The sequence below is a fragment of the Gobio gobio genome (genome assembly GCF_949357685.1).
Source record: "Gobio gobio genome assembly, chromosome: 21".
Lineage (NCBI taxonomy): Eukaryota > Metazoa > Chordata > Actinopteri > Cypriniformes > Gobionidae > Gobio > Gobio gobio.
This window is the reverse complement of record NC_137117.1, coordinates 37,245,768-37,266,106: the sequence shown is the minus strand read 5'-3', so window position 1 is coordinate 37,266,106 and position 20,339 is coordinate 37,245,768. Positions and strand designations below refer to the sequence as shown.

The 20,339-nt window shown below is 37.3% G+C and overlaps 1 protein-coding gene across 2 annotated transcripts in view; it reads right to left on the bottom strand.

Moving 5' to 3' along the window:
- Positions 1–19,069, bottom strand: part of ngfa (nerve growth factor a (beta polypeptide)) — a 34,633-nt gene extending 15,564 nt beyond the window's left edge. The window contains exon 1 of one of the 2 annotated variants that reach the window (XM_079802975.1): positions 18,838–19,069. The gene's annotated coding sequence lies outside the window, so the exon portion shown is untranslated. The remainder of the gene's footprint in view (positions 1–18,837) is intronic. The other variant, XM_079802974.1, reaches the window with a different exon arrangement.
- Positions 19,070–20,339: the final 1,270 nt, after the last annotated feature.

Here is a 20,339-nt window from a genome sequence, read left to right as displayed (position 1 = left end):
AAAACTTACAAATTTGTACGAATTAGCCACCTCGTAAAATACGTACGAATTGGTCGTGAGATAGTGTTGGTTATAACATCTTACTTTTATGACATGCTATTGCATTTGTGTTTGTACTGTATTGCGATAAATGTGAAAAACGGATGTGACAGCTTGACTCCTAAATGTGCTCTGCTACAACAACTCTTCCTCTTCTCAACCTGGCCTTTGTTGCGTGTTCCCGGGGGCGGGGTTTATCTAAAAGAAGCTCATTGTAAACCCTACCAGCCATTTGTAGTAGTAATTAAAAAGCAATTTCTGAAAAAGAAAATCTCACTTTGCTTTGAACTTTGAGCATCGTAACTTTGCAAACATTACACACTAACTAAAGTTAACAAAGTGAAATCATAATCAACCACCCCTATAATTTTAAGTAAAATTAAGTCTTTGAATAATTGTGAATATAAACAAGATATACATATCCACATGTTCACAATTAAAAGTGCACACTGATACTCTTAATTTAGCACTGCCCTTCTTATTTCCAAAATCAATTTGTAACATAAATCAAATCCACTTTGCGGAAATCATAGAGCCCTACTTTTTATGGAAAGTAAAGTTACGTTACTTTTGCATTACTTTATCTCACCTTGCTTGTTTGTTTTTTAATAACAAAAAAGTTCTGTTTTTGGCAAATGTAAAGGCCCTTTCACACCAAAAGTGAAATGAATAAGCCTCAGGCTGAAGGAAATGTAAATTCACGCCTGTACAGTAGAGGGCGCAGCTCAAACAAACCTGCTGCCATTCTGGATCGCAGAAGAATAGGACGCAGGAGAATAAATGTCAACACTCTTACTCACTCTTAGTTCACACCATAAATGAAAATGACTTTACTCGCCCTCAAGCTATCAGGTGTATTTGACAGCCTTCTTTCAGACGAATACAATCAGAGTTATTTAAAAAAAATCTCCTGGCTAATCCAAGCTTTATAAAGGCAGGCCAAAATGTGAAGCTCAAAAAAGTGCATCCATCCATTATAAAAGTGCTCCACACGAATTGAAGCGAAGGGTTTGTGTAAGAAAAGTATCCATATTTACATAGAAATATGCATCTGTCACAATATGGTGTACTCAGGAACAGTCCGAAGACTCAGATTAAAGGTCCAAACTTAAACTTTAATAATACTCAGGAACAGGCCGACAGGCAGGGGAAACACACATTAACGCAACGGATACCGGACCGAGACTGAAAGCAAGGGCGCATCTTAAATAGCAAATAGAAATGAGGTAATTCAATCAAACACAGCTGGGACAAATTAACTAATTAAGACAGACAAAGGAGTGGCGGGAAACTGAACAAAGAAGCACTGGAGCGAATCAAAATACAAACTGAAAGTCCAAACACGAACTGAACGTCCAAAACCAAGCAAAAACGGGACAATATCAGGGGCATGGATTAGAAATCTTTTATAATATACAAAATACAGAAATATTTTCAAAACCAGGACAATTTAAAGTCACTTGGTTTGGTTTTAATTCCAAAATCGAAATCTGTGGAAACCGGTACATACCACAGTAAAACCGCTGCCCTGACCTGTGTCTCCACCACGATCTAAGGCATCCATCAAACATTGCATGAAGTAAATCTTTCACGGTTATCTTTGGGGAATACGCATGAAAATTAGACTTCCGCGTGCACAACTCAGCAGAGGATTTGTCCAAAAGCTGCATTGAATTTGATGAATGATTGTATGTATTTCTGTTGAAGAGCTGAAGAATAACATCAGACCCTCCAGATGGAATACCAGCATCATTATGTTAATGATGAGTTGCACAAACACATATGGACACAGATACATATAGTACGTACACGCACATGGATGTCTGTACATCGGACATTTGGCAGAAGACAAAGCCACCATTGGGACAGCTGTGAAATCTCATTTTAAACACAGCTGCTGTTTTGTAGACAGTACAACAGTGAACAGGAAGTAGCGTGAAATTTGTTTAGGATGTGAGAGCATTGTGGTAAAAATCTACCTTTCGACTTAAGACTTTGCTCGGAAATTCTCATCGGCTGAAAGCGAATACATGAAAATCCAAACTCAAAAATTACGAACTTGTACCATGGATTTTTTATTGCTATTTTTTGATAGGGAACTCACAGAAATGATTAACGTACAATAAAAGAAAACATGGAACCAAAGTTATTTTTTAAAATAAAATAAGACGCTAATTTTGAAGGCGATACACTGTTTTTGTATACAGCACATTCTTTGGGTCAGTGATGGTTGTACAGGCTGTCGTCTTTCTCAAAGCTCTCAGGCATGAGAAATCACTTGAGGTGAGCTCTCCAATAGCTCACAGGACAGCCAAATGTTTCCCAAACAAACCTGAAGACTTCCTGGATAGGCTGACAGCTAAGATCATTTAGAGCCTTTCCTCCAAACAATTTAAACAGATGGAGACTAGAGGACAAGGGCTGTAAGCGAGCATTGTACATCATTTGTGTCCCTTGGTCAAGTCAAGTTGGATGGGTCAGAATTCAGAGTACTGCTTTTAGGATTATATAAGCGTTTCATGATTAAATCTAAAACATTAGCACAACTCCCACTCTGAACAGTTGATTTGATATGGCTTTGAGCCTTGTGTTTGGTGCCAAAACTAAATTATGGGAACATTAGTTCATTTGTTTTCACACTGTGCTGCAGCCAAATCGACCCCTTTTTTTTGTTGTTGAGAAAATTGAAGTGTTTCCGATTTTGCCGTGAGCTATTTGTTACCGAATACTTATGCTTGCTAGAGAAAATGGCATTTTGAAAAAGGAAAATGATGTGAAAATGTACATTAAGCAATAAATAAAATAACACTGACGTAGCAAAGTCTGAAGAAGGTTGGAGCTCAAAAGTGATGTGTGTAATTTCCTTCAGTGTTAAAATATGTTATGACTTCAATATAGCTTCTTTAAATAAGCCATTGGTAAGTTGACTATAAAAATTGTAAACACTGGGGTGCTATCAAAACATTAGTCTGTTTTTTTGTTAGCCAACTATGGCAAGTTCCATCATTATTAACCAGGGCTTGACATTAACACCCGCCATTTGCGGGTGGATTTAAGCTTTGATATATTAATAAACTGTCAAATCACATAAAAATATGGATATGCGTTTCACTGTATGGGCTCATACACAAGATATGCTGGATTTAAATATGTCATAGCTGATAGAACACTGATGAGAATATTGCTTGAGAATAAATTATATCTTTTTTTCAGACAAGCAACTGTTCGTGTTTCTCTGTCTAGATTAAGGAGCTTTACGCACAACCTTATCAGAGCTAAATAGGCCTATTTGTTGAACTGTCATGTTATACATTTGTAGACTTGATTTGGGTGTGTGCAGTGGTCATTTACATATAGCCGACAACAAATTTTCTAACAACATTTTGGCCAGTGAAAATGTTAAGTGGCTAGTAACTTTGGAAAACCACTAGCCACAGTGGAAGGTGAGCAAAAAAGTAAATGTCAAGTCCTGTTACTAACGTAGTTCAAAGATTTGGTGCTCCCCAAAACCATAGTTGCATTGAACATTCGCAAACAGCATCTCAAGTTTGTTAGTGAAGTTCGCTTTCAAAACACAGCTTAATGAAGCTTTGAAACCTTTCCGAATCGTTTGTTTTGAATCAGTGGTTCAGAGAGCATATCAAACCGCCAAAGATTTCAGTAAACAAGGTTTGTTACATCAGAACTGCTTGAAACATTTATAAATTTCAACGGTTCGCCACTGGGGTTGGCGATTATCTCTGAGAACCCAGCAGTGAACCATTGAACAAATGTCTATTGGTTTTTACCCTGATCTCTGATCAGTTTTATACATTTGTAGATGTTTTAATTAGAAATTAGAATATAAAAAATTAATAATAGTAGTTAATAGTCTAATAGTCTTTTGACCAGCTGACATCACCTGTGTGTGGCGTTCAGAATGCTTCGAAACATTGAATCATTTTGGTTCAATTGATTCAAAGCTTTGAAAAGCATGGTTTCTCCCATCACTAGTTGGAACTACAGCTCTCGACCTTTGGTAAGTAACAGTTTCTTGTTAGGTTTTATAGATCTTGCTCTTGGGAAAAATAAGCAAGCTTATATAATACATTCTATATTTCAATCTATATTAGCAATCTGCTCTCTGTATATGATCTCACTATCCTCCTTTTGCACCAGGTAGTTCTAGGAACTTAGTTCTTGGAACTAGCCACCAGGGTGGTTCCCCGAGAATTTAAAGTTCCCCAAGGATCATTTTCCTGGTTACATTCGCACCGCCAGTAGGAACTCTGAAGTGACGTAAGCCGTACTTGTTGTGACTTTTATTTTGATGGCGCGACAGACCTTTATTTTGACTGCGCTGAAAAGGCCAGAGCCTGAGCACACATCCTCCGTCTTCATTAGTTTGTGATCTGTTTATCAGTCCTGTCTAATACGTTATTATATAGAACTGTTATATAAAGAAAGTAGACAGTATATGAAAAAGTATTAGTGTTTGCCATGTGGTTGATGTCCAATGTCACTAGCTCAGCAGAAATACATAATCATGTTTCTCTTGGTCATGTTTCTCAGTTGTGTTGTATTTTCTCTTTAGGGTAAATTTTGAGAGGTCCATCTATCACTGTTTTCCATGTCTGCAGAGTTAGTTTCGGGAGTAAATATATAGACTATAATCTGTGTGTGTGTGCTGGGTTAGACCCGCCTCTGAAGTTCGAGCTAGTTTAGTTCCTGTGCTGCGAACACGCCAAAAAGGAACTATCCAAAGGTTCCTCCGGTGCGAAAGACCCTAATAACGATGGTCCTATATTGTTGAACCAATGTGGCTCAAATGACGGAGGTTTGGACATGTTACTGCTGTTTCTGGAAACATGATGCAACATGCGCATGCATGCTCCTTGTACAGCAACTAATGAGCCAATAAGCCTGTTCATAAATTAACATGTCAAACCTACAATGTAAGTTGAAAAGTCAGAGTTGAAACTCAGCTTTTTGAACAAATCAAAAAGAACCGAATTACCTGGTTCTATCTGTCAATGTTTTCAGAGGAAAACTTTGACAGTTGGAAATGGCTCATTCGGTTAATTTTGATTTGATAATTTCATGGTGCTTTAGTTCAATAAGCCATCTAGTACTTTGTGCTACTTCGGATGTGTGTCTTGCATCATCATCATGGAACTAAAGTTCGATTTAGTTTGATCAAAGTCCCTTTAAAGGCAAGTCATTTCACTTGGCGGCCATCTTTGAAAGCTATTTCAGTCATGCAAGTGAAGCTCCTATCTCTTTGAATGGGGAAACATCAAATTCTCCATAGCTGTTCACCAAACTTATGATTACATTTCATATTTGAAATCACCAATTAAGTCTGACAAGAACTGTCTCATGAATTTTGTTTGTAAAAGCTCAAATCACAACAAAAAAAGGCAATTTTTCAGGCTGGACAAGCCAATGCGCATAGCGCCATTACACTGACTTGTTTCTTTAAAAACCTGAGTTTCTAACAGCAGCTGCAGTGACACAATAACTTTACCAGTTGCCAATTGGCTCCTTTATTTAGAGGGGGTGCCGTATTGCGCATTGTACTTTCTCTCATTCATAGTAAAATGAGTGCCCGTCCTTGTGTATCTAAAGTCTTTGGTTCGATTCTGTGAACCAGCTCGACTGGTAAACCAGCTTAAACGAACAATTCGTTCAAGAAACAAACAACACTAATGGGAAACGCGCGACAGCTCGACCAATGGTGTGATTTTAGGGCGGGGCTATCTGTTTATCAGCCAATAGCAAATAAGGGGAGTGTTCCAAAAGATTTGCATGTTATACCAGTGCTCTCAACTTTTTCCACTATTGAGTGGAAATGTACTGACTGGTTCTTCAACATTGTTCGCTAGTGAATAAAACAGAACTCCTTTACCCAATTTCTGACTCATTGCTAATTCCTATCTGGAATTAATTAGATTTTACACATGGAATTCGTAGAAAAAAATGTATGGTTTGCAAAATGCCATACCCTCACAGTGTATATACCACAACAATCTCATTACAAGAGGAAATGTGGTGCTTACGTTAAACATTTAGCATTGTCAGCTAGTGTATATAAAAATAACTTCTACTGCCTTCTAGGGCAGGGAAGTTTTCTGAATTTAACAGACCTGACTATCCTATTCAACAAAGCTCTGAGAGGAAGCTGTAATTAGCAAATACAGCCAGAGTGAAAAGTAGCAGCTTATTCAAACTCATAATGATAGACATTTAAAGCCCAAGGCGAATGTTTTATCAGTTTGTTTCAGGAGATTTTGGCATGTCTCGTTAAGAGGCTGTTACGTTGCTAATTGAAGTCTGAGTGAGGTTGAAACTGAATGGTGGCACGAGGAAGCGGGAATCGTTTTTCATTGACAACTCAATGAATATCACATTCAGCGTAATTATGAAAAGAAGATGAGCTAATACAGCACAATTTCAAAGATTATTCAAATGGTGTCTGATTGCTAACTGTTAGATTATCCGTTCACACTGTACAAGACATTCCGTCTAACAAATTCAACTTCAGTCTCAAATGAGCCGTGATATTTAGATTCAAGCATGATTTAATACCACATTTGAATTCCAAATTCGATTGAGTTGCTTTAGAGAAAACCCAGCACACTCAAAACAAGAAAGGTTTGGTACTACACATCCATGAGATCCTATTATAAAGCCACAGTTAATGGACCGACGCCAGGGCCTAAACACTTACAACTGGAGGAACTCACTAAGAATGAATCGCACCTGATGGTAACGTCATATATTTGCACAGACTAGGAATACGTCAGACTAGCAATAGCCATTGATGATGGTGCAGCGCTGTCTTTACTTTCAGCTCCTGGTTAAACTGGATTTCAGGTGCTTATTGAATAAGATGCCGATGCAAAAAAGTGAGTTTACCCCATTGAGTCCATAAAAGTTCAGCCTATACCATTGCTAGAGGCTGTAAGTTCCTGGCTCATGTTCTTTGGGAACACATTTGTTTGTCTCTCCTCTCTCATGAGGCCCATAACATCTCAATGGCCTGTGAATTTCAGAAGTGTGACGGCGTTTAATGTTCTCCTAATGAACTCTCCCATACTGTCATTGCAAGAGCCAACCAGTCAGGCCTCGGGAGCTATAAAATAGACCAGGAATCACTTTCTCACTGTTCGACATGATTATGTTTTTTTCAATTCCTGAGTGATTGTTGGTGGGAAAACCTTGAACGTCAGACTAACGTCTTTTCCATAACGCTGGAGTTTTACAGCCTTGACATGCACCAGTTTCTGCATGACACACGGCTATGTTTTAGTTAACGCTACGCCATATTTCCCCTCAGTTGGTGAGAATTTGATTGTTCACTCCGGAATTGGAGACAGGCGTGCCAAGCAGGAATTCTTGACGTTACGCTGTTGGGAGGAGAGCTTCACTCGTTCCTCTTGACTTCGTCTCAATGGGTTTAACATCTTTCATTGTGACCGTTCCTGTTCAAAACAGTTGCTTTAAACTTGACCTTCGGCTGTCTGCACTCATCTTAACATAATTTACCATAGCTGACAGCCAAGAAATATATATGGCTTCATGCTCAACCCTCTACCAGACGGCTGACACAAAGATTCCTGGGTTTGGGGAACTAACAGAGGTTTCTAAGTTTCTTTAAATGTTGTAGTTCCTTACAACTGAAACCTTTGCTACCGATAGTGAGAGTACTGCACATCCTCTGTATGTCAATGGATAAAAGATGTGATGCTTTTGGACAAAAATATGGCACTACATGATGACTTCTCTTTTGAAAAAGTATCTGAAAAAGAGAACTTGTATACATTAAACGAATATACTGTGCAAACTGGATGTAATCTTTTGGACATTTCATTGCATTTACAATGAATGAAAACGTATTATCGGCATATACATTTATGTTTTTATGCAATTGCTTGAACTTAAGAGTGCTTGTTTGACTTATAATTTCATGATTACTTCAACTGTCTTTGAAATATGGTTAAAATGCACTGATAAAGCATTTATTGTGAACTAAAAATTAAATATTTATAGTTAAATATTTTTGTAATTACACATGTTCACATCTAATGATTTTACTACATTTCAAATATATTAACTTTAAATGTTATATTGAGTAACGCACTACAGTTATAATCAAGTACTTTACATGTGCTTTAGCCAACACATCAAAATGAGGGCACTTTAAAGCGTGACAAAGATTATTAAAATATAACGATTTAACATTTAGTTTAAGTAAAACTTTTAATTTGACATTATTACAAAGTGCACTCTGTGTGCTTAAGTGTGTTAAGAATGCTTCTCTATTTAAGTTCACTTAAATGGCCCTTTATCTGCAGTAAATATATTGGTAACACTTTCTATGAAGCCCATGCTTTTAACGAATTATAGCCTCATTTATACTTATTTATAAGTATTACTATTCTATAAATATATTTATAAAGACTCAATAAGACCTATACTGCATTATAAGAACAGTTATAGTTACATTTATATTATGTTTATAATTACTTGCATTTGCTTTTTTAATGCACATGTTCATAATCCATTACACACTGATTTATAAGTATTAATATTAATATAGTATTAGTCGTATGGTTTCATGAATGTATTTATAAAGACGCAGCCTGCATTGCTATAATGTTATTATATTATAGTTACAATGACTTTTTAGTAACTCAGATTTCTGTCAAATAAGTGAATATATTGTTATTAATAGCCGTGTTATAAATACTAATTGTGAGTAATAATAATAGAGTTACTAACCTCTATAAATGCATCATTGATGGCTTTATGTAAAGTGAAAAACATAGGATGCAATAAAGAAAATGTTAATAAATCATAAATATGTGCTCATTTTAAGTTGTTTATATGTAAATGTAACTAATGAACAATAATTCCTGTAATAAAATAATGACAAAAACAAAAATAAAAAAACTGAAATTATGAATACAAACAGTTAAAAAATTATAATTTCTTTAATGTTACATACTAGCAAAACACTGCAACATTAGTTTTTTTAAGTATAATTTCAAACTGCTATAAGCAACGACATGCATTTGGTCGAGGAGATATAGATTTGAACACATCAAAAATACCATTCATGGAAACATACGACTAATTATTACTCATTGATATACTTATGAATCAGTGTATATTGAATTATGAGCATGCGCATTGAAAAAGCAAATGCATGACTTATAAGTAATTAATAATATAAAAATAATATAAATGTACCTATAACTGTTGTTATAATGCAGTAATGAGTATATATGTATAGAATAGTAATACTATAAGTATAAATGTGGCTATAATTCATTAGAAGCATGGGCTTCATATAAAGTGTTTCCAATATTTTTTAATATTTGAAGTGAAGTGCACATTCAATGCAATTAAGCCCAAATCTTTTTCACAAGGGTTGGGCCCAGCTGTTCATACGTACTTCAGCAAATATGAGATAAAGTGATGTGCGGCAGATGTGCTAAATCCTTCTTGGATAATTTGTATCTGATTATGACATATACATTTGATTAGAATAGTTGGATTGAGTTGTCAAAGAAAATTGCATTCTCATGAGACACTCAAAATGAGTGATAAGATTACTTTTTTAAATTAATACGATTACATTTTTGGAGTAACTAAAAGTAGTGACAATACTTTTTTTCCCCTCAGAGGCGTTACTAGCTCTGCTGTTTTCAAAAGTGTAATTTTTCCAGTACTTTTAAAAGTACTTTTTCCCACAAAAATATCAGTGTAATGTTGCAAAACGCTACATAGTTGTGCTTCATTTCATTGTATTGCATGTTTTGGTGAATCATGATTTAGTGAATTGGTTTGTTTGAGTGCTTGCCTGTGATTTGGTTATTTAATACTTAGAAATTGGATTATATATTTAGAAATATCTATGTTTTTGATTCGGTTCAATACATTAGTACTTTATGTGTGGACCACCAAAAATATGAAGGTGGTGCTTTAGCTTTAATTCCTGATATGATGGGAAAAATCATAGTATTTGACTACACTGACAAGAACTTCAAAAGTTGAAAAAATCTATCAGCAATTAAATTTAACTCGTTATACAGTTCCAAGTATCTGACTGCCACCAATTGACCAATCAGAATCAAGTATTCCAGACAGCCACCTAATAACAACTAACAAGTGTTGATGTTGAAGCTGTAATCAAGGGTCTTTGGTGCTTCTAAAAGTGAAGTTAATGCTATACATCTGAATTATATTGTGAGTCGGAGACCTTTTCTGTGAGATTTCTGACCTTGGATAATGCTTAGAAACACTGTTTTAAAAATGATAACATCTCAATGTAAACACAAAATTAGGCTTATTGAAATGAGTTGTTCCAGCTAGTGAAAACCAATGATCCATTAGTTAGCATGACTTACTCCATTCTTCAGGTCAACAAAACGATAGCTCATCATTACGCCATCTATTTACAAGATCTACATCAACATCTCTTCAAATCGCGTGGTGAAAGCAGGTAGAAGGCTTCACATGTCCGTCTACAGGTTGTTGCTAGTGAGCGTTTATGACTGCAGGAAATGAGCTCTAAAGCCATACAAGCAATCATGCTGAGCAGCTGCGAGTGCCAACAGAATTACTCAGGCTAGAAGGTTCACGCAGACACGACTGGCCAGACATGCTCGGGAAAGGTGCGTGATAATTCTTCTTAGGCCACACACGGCGGAAATGTGAGAGGTTGCAGTAGATCCCATAGATCTCAAGGCTGTAAATCCAATGTGGAATTCATTTTGTGAGAATTTACCAAGAAGTCACACATATTGTCAGACATTATGAAGGGAATCTATCCGTAACCAGTGCAGCCTTCGGAACTGAATGCTGCTTGCACGGTGCAGTTGGGCGTTTCTTGAGCTATCTAGAACAATTCGAAAAATAAACTAATCCCCGGTTTCACAGACAAGGCTTAAGCCTGTCCCAGACTAAAATGCATGTTTGAGCTGTTTTCTGAAAGCAACTTGCACTGACATATCCCAAAATATGTCAGTGCCATTGTTTTGTCTCAAGATGCACTCCAGTAATGTTTTTATTTTTTCTAAGGCACGTTTACAAAATCTACTTAAATATCCTAATTGAACTAAGGCCTAATCCTGGCTTAATCTAAGCCCTGTCTGTGAAACCAGGCCATTATATACAGACTTTACAGGAGGATTGTGTCATTTTCACCGTTTTTTTTTTCCAAAAGTCATGACATCTACCATTCACCATGTCATTCACTGTACTCTGTAAGTTGGCAAAACTCAAGAACCATATCGTAATCAGTTACATAATTTTTTTAAGTTGACAAAGTTTACGCAGAACTGGCAGATTTCAATTTTGTACTTGAGTATTTTCATTGCTCTTAACTTGAACATTTTAAGTAAGTTAATTCATGCATTTATCTTAAAATTATTGGGTTATCTCAATTTAAATATTTTAAGGAGTGGGAATTTAACTAGCTATAACTAGCTAATTCAGCAAATTCTAATTGGTAACACAATGCTTTGATAACATTAGCATAGTACTTGCTGAATGAGTATGGAAATATAATACATTTAACATAAATCTGTTCTCAAACTAAGCTCATGCTCCACTCGTCACATGATCGTAACCCTACAAAAAACAAATTAAACGCTACTAAGTCTCTCACTTAACATTAATCTTGCATGGCAAAGCATGCTGTGAAATAGAAATCCCAGCCCAGTTTCAGGTAAAGTTAAGTTTGTCTAAATTAAAAGAAACAAGTTCATACAACTCAAAACAATGAAACAATTCAGATGACTTAAAAGTGTCCGTTTCTAAATACTCAAAAGTTAATTTGATTGACATAATTTGTTTAATTTGAGTTGATTCTACTCAAACCAAATAATTATTTTAAGCGTTAGGGTTTACAGTGTTGACGCGAATTCACACCAGACAAGAATGAAGCGAATAAATCACGCTATTTGCGCAAAGTTGGACACTTGAACATTTTGAGTTTATTCGCTTCATTCTCACGTGAAATTCGCTTAATTCGCGTGTGACATTCACTACACAACAGACGCCAGTGATGCGCGGGTCAATGTATAAACAACCCGCACCCGACCGACGTTTTCAACTAACCCGCCCGCAACTCGGACCGCAAAAAAAAAGAAGAAAATATTGTACCCGACCCGCTTCCTGACCCGCATTTTTTAATAGTAGTAAATGCTCATCGTAGCTCATTGGGCAATTGAGAAAATGTTTCAGGCCCTGGCGTGGTGCGCTCAGAGGTGCAGCAGCGAGAGCAGGAAGTTCTTGCGGCGGCCCATCATTTTCCATTTCAGCTCCAGATGCATATTATTGATGAACGCGATGTTTATGTTTCGACCCGGCTTGAAGAATTCATCAGCCCACATTTGGAAAACATTTAGAAAAGTGTGAAAGCCCTTAGGAGCGCAAACTGTTATTTTTCTGAATGCTGTATGATATAGCCTAGTGTTATGTAATACAGGCTTGATTTATTCATTTATTTCGTTTAATTTTCTTAACAATTAAGATGCTGCATGTGTTTATCCAGTCTTATCGAAGTGTGCGTCTCTCCCCCGACTTTCCCAACAAAAATCCCGCCCCCTCTCAGAAAATACATAAAACTGACTTTAAATGCGTTTAAAAGTAGCCTATTAAAATGGTACAATGGCATTGCTCAGTTCAACGTTTTGGGAAATTGGGCATTTTGTCCCGCGTCAGCATTTATTCAAAAGTTAATAACGCTCAACATTCAAAAGGTAAATAAGGATTTATTGACGATCCGACCGACCGTGACCCGAATATCATTAAACATATTTTTGGATGACTCGTAACCGCGGGTAACCGCGGATGGCCGCGGGCACCCGCTCATTTTGGATCAACCCGCGCATCACTGACAGACGCAAATTCATGTCATGGGAGGGGCTTCTGCCAGCCGGCTCGTCTCGTTGCAAAATGGCTGACATGGATTGTTTTAAAATACGGCGAATAAGCTAAATTTGCCGGCTTTAACTAGCTTGTAGTCTCAATAGGCTATGTAGGCCTATAGCTCAAATTGAGTAAAGAGTGTTTTTTACAACTTACCAGACTGTCTGACCTCCTCACTCACTGTCTTCCAAGATCCTTTTTTATTCCTGTTTCTATAAAGTACAAAGATGTCGTACAGCTCTGGGTATCCACATACGATTTTGTCCTCATTGTTGTCACTACTAGAGCAAGCTCCTGATTGGTTAACGCGGTGCGAATATCTGACAAAGTTCAGATTTTTCAAAACGCTCAATTCGCGGTGTGTCATTCGCGCCACCTCATTCGCTCGAATCGCACCGCAGAATGTCTATTCGCGTCTTTGCATTGACTTAACATGCAAATCACTCGCGCAAAACGCTTCATTCACGTCTGGTATGAACGCACCATAAGGTGGAAATGAAGGGGATAGTAAGACATAAAAAAAGTAAGCATAAAATAACTGACTCCTTTGTCTTTGTTTGGCATTTTATGCATCCTAAATGCACACAATTAAATGGTATTTTTACACTTTTGCACGGTTTATCAAAATTACAGCTTGATTGGAAACGATGCAATAATAAATAATATTTTAAGTATTACCTTGATTTTTCAGTTTTTTTCTCACATGTCAACATCTTGTACAGTGTGTCAAGATCTTTACTGCACTGTTGGTAAACTTGTACATTTGTTTCCCAAAATCTTTATTGGGGCAAAATTGTGAATTGTGCCAAAAATGAAGAAGCAACTGACCTTTTTTACACTCGTTTTGTTCTTTATTTGGATATCACAGTTTTCCACAAGTAATAATTCATATTTTTATGATGCTTTTTAAGATTGAAAGAGTAAAAAATAGAACTATAGCCTACATTTGAAAATATAAATGAGGAAAGAGTTATAAAAATGTACCAAACATTTTTTTTTAATGCGACATTCATGTAACAAAAAGAAAACCTAAAAAATCAATTAAATCCAACCACTGTGATATAAAAGTTCCCAAATTTGAAACACTTTTGAAAACTGAATAACTGTTACACAAAACCGGTACAGTAATCTATTGAATTCGCTCCTTAGTTTGTCAAAATTTTCCGAAATCATTCTTATATAAGTTGTTGCATTGATTTGAATGAACTGAATCATCCACAAGATCTATCTTCATGAAAAGCATGATGGGAGCTTTTGTATAGGAAGTAGTTATCATGTTCTGTTCAGTGGCAGATACGTATTTTTGCATATTGAAGTGATTTGAATTTGTGTGAATCACAGGAAAGCTTTGAATGTGGGTAGTTGACATGCTCTGTGGCGTAACTACATTTTGCCATTTATTTTAATATAACCATCAATATGCATGAACGACATGAGCTATTTGTACTTAAATTAAAATGCATTTGAAATTTTAAAATCAGGTCAAGGGGATTAGAAAATGGTCAAAAAGAACCAGTTATAATCCTCAAGATATCCGTGTACATTCACAACCCAGCAAGCAATTTTGCATTTAAAAGATGTCTAATAGCCGTCCAAACACAGCCCTGGTGTCTAGACTAAAACAACAATTTAGGGTGTCAGTGAAAATGTAATAGACGTCTAACCAAAGCCTAATAATGGACTAGTCATCTAGAACATGAACATGTCAAAGAAATGAAACCAAACACCTTGTAATCACTGTTGACTTTGCTTACATGATGGGATTTTATGCATATCGCAAGTTATTTTGGCAAAAACAACATGCAACCAAATTCAAGGTTTGGTTACTCATAGCTGGACTATATTGGGTCTATAGTTAACTGAGACGATGAAATGAATATATTGCTTGCTGGGATACTATTTAACCTAAAATCTTCATGTTTTCACTACCAATGTATGCATTTGGCATGCAATTCATTAAGCTATGCGATAACAGTAAATATTCTCACAGCTGTCTGAATCATCTGTTAATCTTAAACATGAAAGTACATGTCTACTCACCCACCTGCAGTAGCAAAAGACAAAGTATAACGTAAAGTCAGGGCCCACAAGGGGAAAGTGGTTGCGGCGAGTTCAAAGCCGGCTGATTGTGTGTGTCAGTTCTGTGTATGTTTTGGAGACAACCTCATGTAGAGACAAGCACTGCAAAACATGTCATCTGTCCATTAAATGAAAACAGAAATGCAGTGGGTGGGGTACAGGTAAGAGCATCATGCTCTGCGGTTGAGCTGAACTTAGGGCATACAACAGCTGTTAAGCAAACTTCTCTCAATTGTTATTTTAGTGGCGATTGTCGACCCGAAAATGAATCATTAGTCACTTGTGCACATAAGTCCAAATCATCAGCTCTCAGGGATTAGGTGAAACATGCTTGTGTGTTCGCTGAACGAAGGGGAACATTCAGATCTGTGAAGAGGCATTTAACCTTTAGCATAGAGTATGAAGAAAATGACAGTGTTTGCAAAATATGAAGTACAAACAGTGGAGTCCCAAGGGTAGGTTTACACGACAACAAAGTACTTAAAACAGATTTTTTTCACGTATAGACAACAACATTGTCAAAACGATCCCCGTTCACACGGATCCACGAAAACGACTAAAAACGCTGTACTATTCATGCCTGGCCAGTAGGTGGCAATGTTACTTTGTAAAGAAACACTACGCGTATCGACTTAACTCATAAAACACATGCACATGACTTCATCGGTTTCACAAATTTGCGTTTTTGTAGTTTACACAGAGATGATAACGGAATAATTTTCTAAATCTAATTTTCTTTGAATTCTGTTTTCAAAAGATTGCATTTTCAGGCCCCCAAAACGCTGTTGTCGTGTAAATCAACAGCCAAAACGCATTTACTTTTTTTTGTTACAAATGGTGTTGCATAAATGGTCCCGAAAACCTAAAATTCAAATTTTAGAGTTTAAAACTCTGCAACAGAAATGTTGTGATGTAAAAGAAATATGAACTATTTCATAATTGACGCTATTTCCAGGTCACCAATCAAATAAGTAAATTTGTTACATGTGAACCCTACAGACGAATATGTGTTCTTGTTTTTTAGGTAACACTTTACAATAAGGTTTGCATTAGTTAACATGAACTAATAATGAACTGCACCTGCACAGCATTTATTAATCTTTGTTAATTTCAACATTTACTAATACATGATTAAAATCAGAAGTTGTATTTGTTAACATTAGTTAATGCACTGTGAACTGACATGAACAAGCTTGGTTGTTCATGGTTAGTTCCTGTTAGCTAATATGTTAACAAATGAAACCTTATTGTAAGTGTTACCTTTTTAAAAAAAAATGAATAACGAATAAAATCAAATGCCACCCTACACCAAGCAAAATAGAAAACTTTTCACTATAGATTCAAACTTTTCAACCCCAGTGTCATTTGAAAACCAAAAATATGAAATCAGTTAAAAACACAGTTTTCTTGAATATATAATATGACATATAAATACAGCTGTGGCACATTTTAATTGTGTAATTCCTGAAAGAAAGTGCAAGTTTTGTCAATTCATAGCTTGACAAATAATTTTATGATGTATTTGGAGCAGAGGAATAGTATCCTATAAACATTTTGACCGAAATCGCATCAGGGATCTAAATGAGACCCAGATTTTTTGGAGTGAGTTTATAGGCTTTTTGCGAATGATTTCATGAATGCATTCAAGCATCTGTCTGGGCATGTAAACAATCCTCTTCTTCGTCGTACAAAGATTTTTTTACATTTAGATGTTATTGCGTGATCTAATTTACATGATCCAAACACCCCCCTCCCCCAGAGGAAATATTGCGTTTAAACTGACATTGCAATGATCTACTAATAGTTATGCAGTTATAAACTTCTAAAGCTAATTAGTAGAATTTGTGTGACTTAAATACCAACTGTCATGCTTGTCAAGCATGTTTTTGTTATCTATCAGGTCTTCTTTACTGACGTTGATGGATTCCAGCTTCATACCTCATTATACAGTCATTCTATTAATTTATCACTTTCACTTCCCTACTCAAATGTTGCGTGAATCACCACGGGAACAATTTTCAAGCTCTTGTGTGGCCATAGGGGGCATTAAATTTTGCTCTCTGTCAGAGGTCGGCCTTCTCTGCACAAACAAACACAGCTTATCCTAAACAGAAGCGCTCCAAAGCAAGCTCGAAAACTCATAAAACTGTCTTGGCAGTGCACACAAGAGTTCTAGGGCTGTCCAAACTCTGAAATCCATCAGAAGATACTATATATTCCAGATAATTTCAGTGCCAGGGAGAGTCGAACAGGACCCCAGAGTGCATGTTTGCGTGAGTTTTTTTTTAGGCTGAGCGCAGCTATTGGTCTGCAAAAGTATTCTGTGAGTGAACATGGAATGTTGGGTGAGTAGAACAAGATCCACCTCATCTATTTTGTTTGGCCAGATGGTCAGTGTGGTCTTATCGGGCCAGAGAGTCAATGGGTTGTTTTATATATACACGGCCATTGCCGGTACTAAACCATAGGCTCGAGTCGTCGGCCTGGGTAACTTAAACACCCAGGGGAGTTGCTGGCAGTGGCCCACCTGCCTCATTAGAAGCCCTCATTACCTCTCATTACCACAGCGGCACGCTACGCTACGTGAGCACAGATCTACAGAGAGAAACCTTTAATTCAGGCTCAATGGGAAACCTGACCCTGCTCATGAATAATAATAGCCAACATCATTGTATGGAAGGAAAATAGCACTGTCCATCTGCCTCAGGACAAGAGAGCATCTGGGAATTTGAAAGGCTTCACTCACTCAGTGTCAAGTAAACTTTGGGTTGTGTCCAAAGCGATTTCAAGAGGGCCGTCAGCTTGCATTTGGATGTATACAGTTCTGGGAGAATTTCAAGAGACACATTATGCAGTATATAATCCCACCTATCATTTTATTATTTTTGCTCAGGCTTCAAGAGGTACTTTATCTTTTGCAGATGTTGACTGCATTGCCCAACCTGTTCTGGACGGTATGGTGCTCAGTTCCCTATGTATTCAAGAGACAAGTCGTATTTGTGTACTCCAACTTAACTGATCTATTACATCACTCTGCCAAAATATTCATAAAACCCCACCGCACGCCTGTGTTGATTTCTCCCTGCTGTTCGCGTATTCAGACTTCAACATCGGTTCTCAAGCCGGCTGACATGCTAACCACAGCTCCTGCCCAGATGAAAATGATAAAAATCTGTAACGTGTTCCATGTCTCGGAGAGGAATGAGGCAACGATAGCGAGACCCTCTGGTTGTGTAACATGAGTGGCTTGACGGATAGATGGAAAGAAAAAGAGAAAGGGAAAGTGAGAGGTTTGATGTTTTAAGGGTCTCTACCTTAGGAAAGAATACTAAGAAGTCTGGAGTACCCCATCACCTATCAGACCTCCTAGTTCATCTCTTCATGCTTCAACTACATGTCATCTCACACCCCAAAACACTCGAGTTTTCATAATACCACGTTATGCTTTTCCAAACCACACAATTTGGTTTGGAATTCATTCAGAAACAGCTTGGGTTTTTCTTCTTCTCCCCCCCCCCCCCTTTCCCCCCAATCCTTTAACTTTTTGAAGTTGATGAAGTAAGCCCCACTTTTGCTGGTCCTCTCCCCTCCAGATACCATCTAGTATATCACTCAAGTTATTTCTTTTCAATGCATGCATTGCTTTTCTTGTCAACAGCACCTTGAGTCTTCCTGTCATAGGATACGGGCTCATTTCAGATTAAAAGCTTCCCCTTTGCTTGTTGACAGGTAGCAAGTCCATTCACAAGCATTCCACGAAACTCATAATTTCAGACATCAGCACCCAGTGCTGCTTACCTCACAGCTGCTCTCCTCTCAAGTTTGTGAGACGTCAAAACCCCAAGTTAGTTGTATTCCAGCTCTCAAACTCTCCACAGGTTTATCCCCAAAGCCCGGTCTTGTTCAACATTACAAAATGCGAGTATCCAGGTCCTGTGCCATCCACTCCAGCCCTGCTCCCACTCTCTCTCTCTTAAGGGAAATTGATTGTTCTGAAAGTTGGAGTCCCACAGCTACTCCCCTGACCTCCACTGCAGGAGCCAACAGGTCCTAGTGCCTCCCCTTTCCCTCCCTCTCTGCCCCTCCTTTCTCTCGTCATGTCTATATGCTGCAGAATCCGTTGTGTAGCGCTGAGAGTAACAGGAAAGTGGAGCTTTGTTTAGGCCCCGTTCACGATATGATTCACTGTCGCGATTTGCTTGGCCCATATCAGCCATTCAGATCTTGACATTTCCCTAGTTCTGTTAGTCATCGTTGGAATTGCTTACCTCAATAGTTGTTTCAAACTCATTTCTTGAGTCATTCAGTCACGATCCATTTTGCTCTAGAATTTCAAAAGCGCCTTAGGAATTTGCATAAAAAAATATGAGGCGGTGTATTGCAGACGCAGAAAACGAGAAACATCATAAAGGAATGACAGAAATGGCGTTGCTTTTTTTAGTACAACTCCCACAATCAAAACCATGAAGGAGAATAAAAGCCAGCAGATGGAATCGCTTTGATAGGGGCTCCAACTTTAGTTCAGAGGCCCTGAGTTGAATTGAATTTAAAGAAGAATTACGCTCACAGGAAGTGCAGTTGGCCGGTTGTACTAAGTGAGTATGACATGAGGAGTTTTCTCACAGCGAACAAAAACCTGGCATTAATAATTTTGGATAGGAAATTCCCACGCAGAAATGTACATCTCTTAAAATGTAAGTTCATCCAGTGGTTCCATTGTTTTATTCATGTCTCTTTTGGGTGTTCAACTTAAAAGCATATATAATGCAATTTGATACACAGCACACACCCAGCTTTGAACTGGGCCAGTCCACTCATATATCATAACAGAGGGGTTTCTTCTCATTTTTACCACTGTGTCTTTCCTTTAGCTCTCTGATTTTAGGGAAATCAGGTTCGAGCATTCAATGCAAATAATAATGTATTTAGCTGAAATAAATTTTAATCAACCAATACATTGAACATTTATTTTGGGATCGGTATTACTGCAGTACAGCTTCAAATATGAATTGACCCATCTAACATTAAGCAATACAACCCTCTTAAAGTTGCCATTAAATATAAAAGGACGTTTTTTTGGCTTTCAGAATGAATATGCTAGCCATGTGGTCATTTATAAGCTAGTGTGCTCCAAAACAATGACAAAATTCGCATTTAAAAAGATATAAGCATTCAAAACTTAGTCTCTCCCTTCCGCCAATATGGATCATTGATTTGGATGACATCACTCTGCACTTTTCTGTCCAATCAAATGCTCTCCAGAATCTGAAGCCCCTACATTACAAATGAAGCTGCGGCTG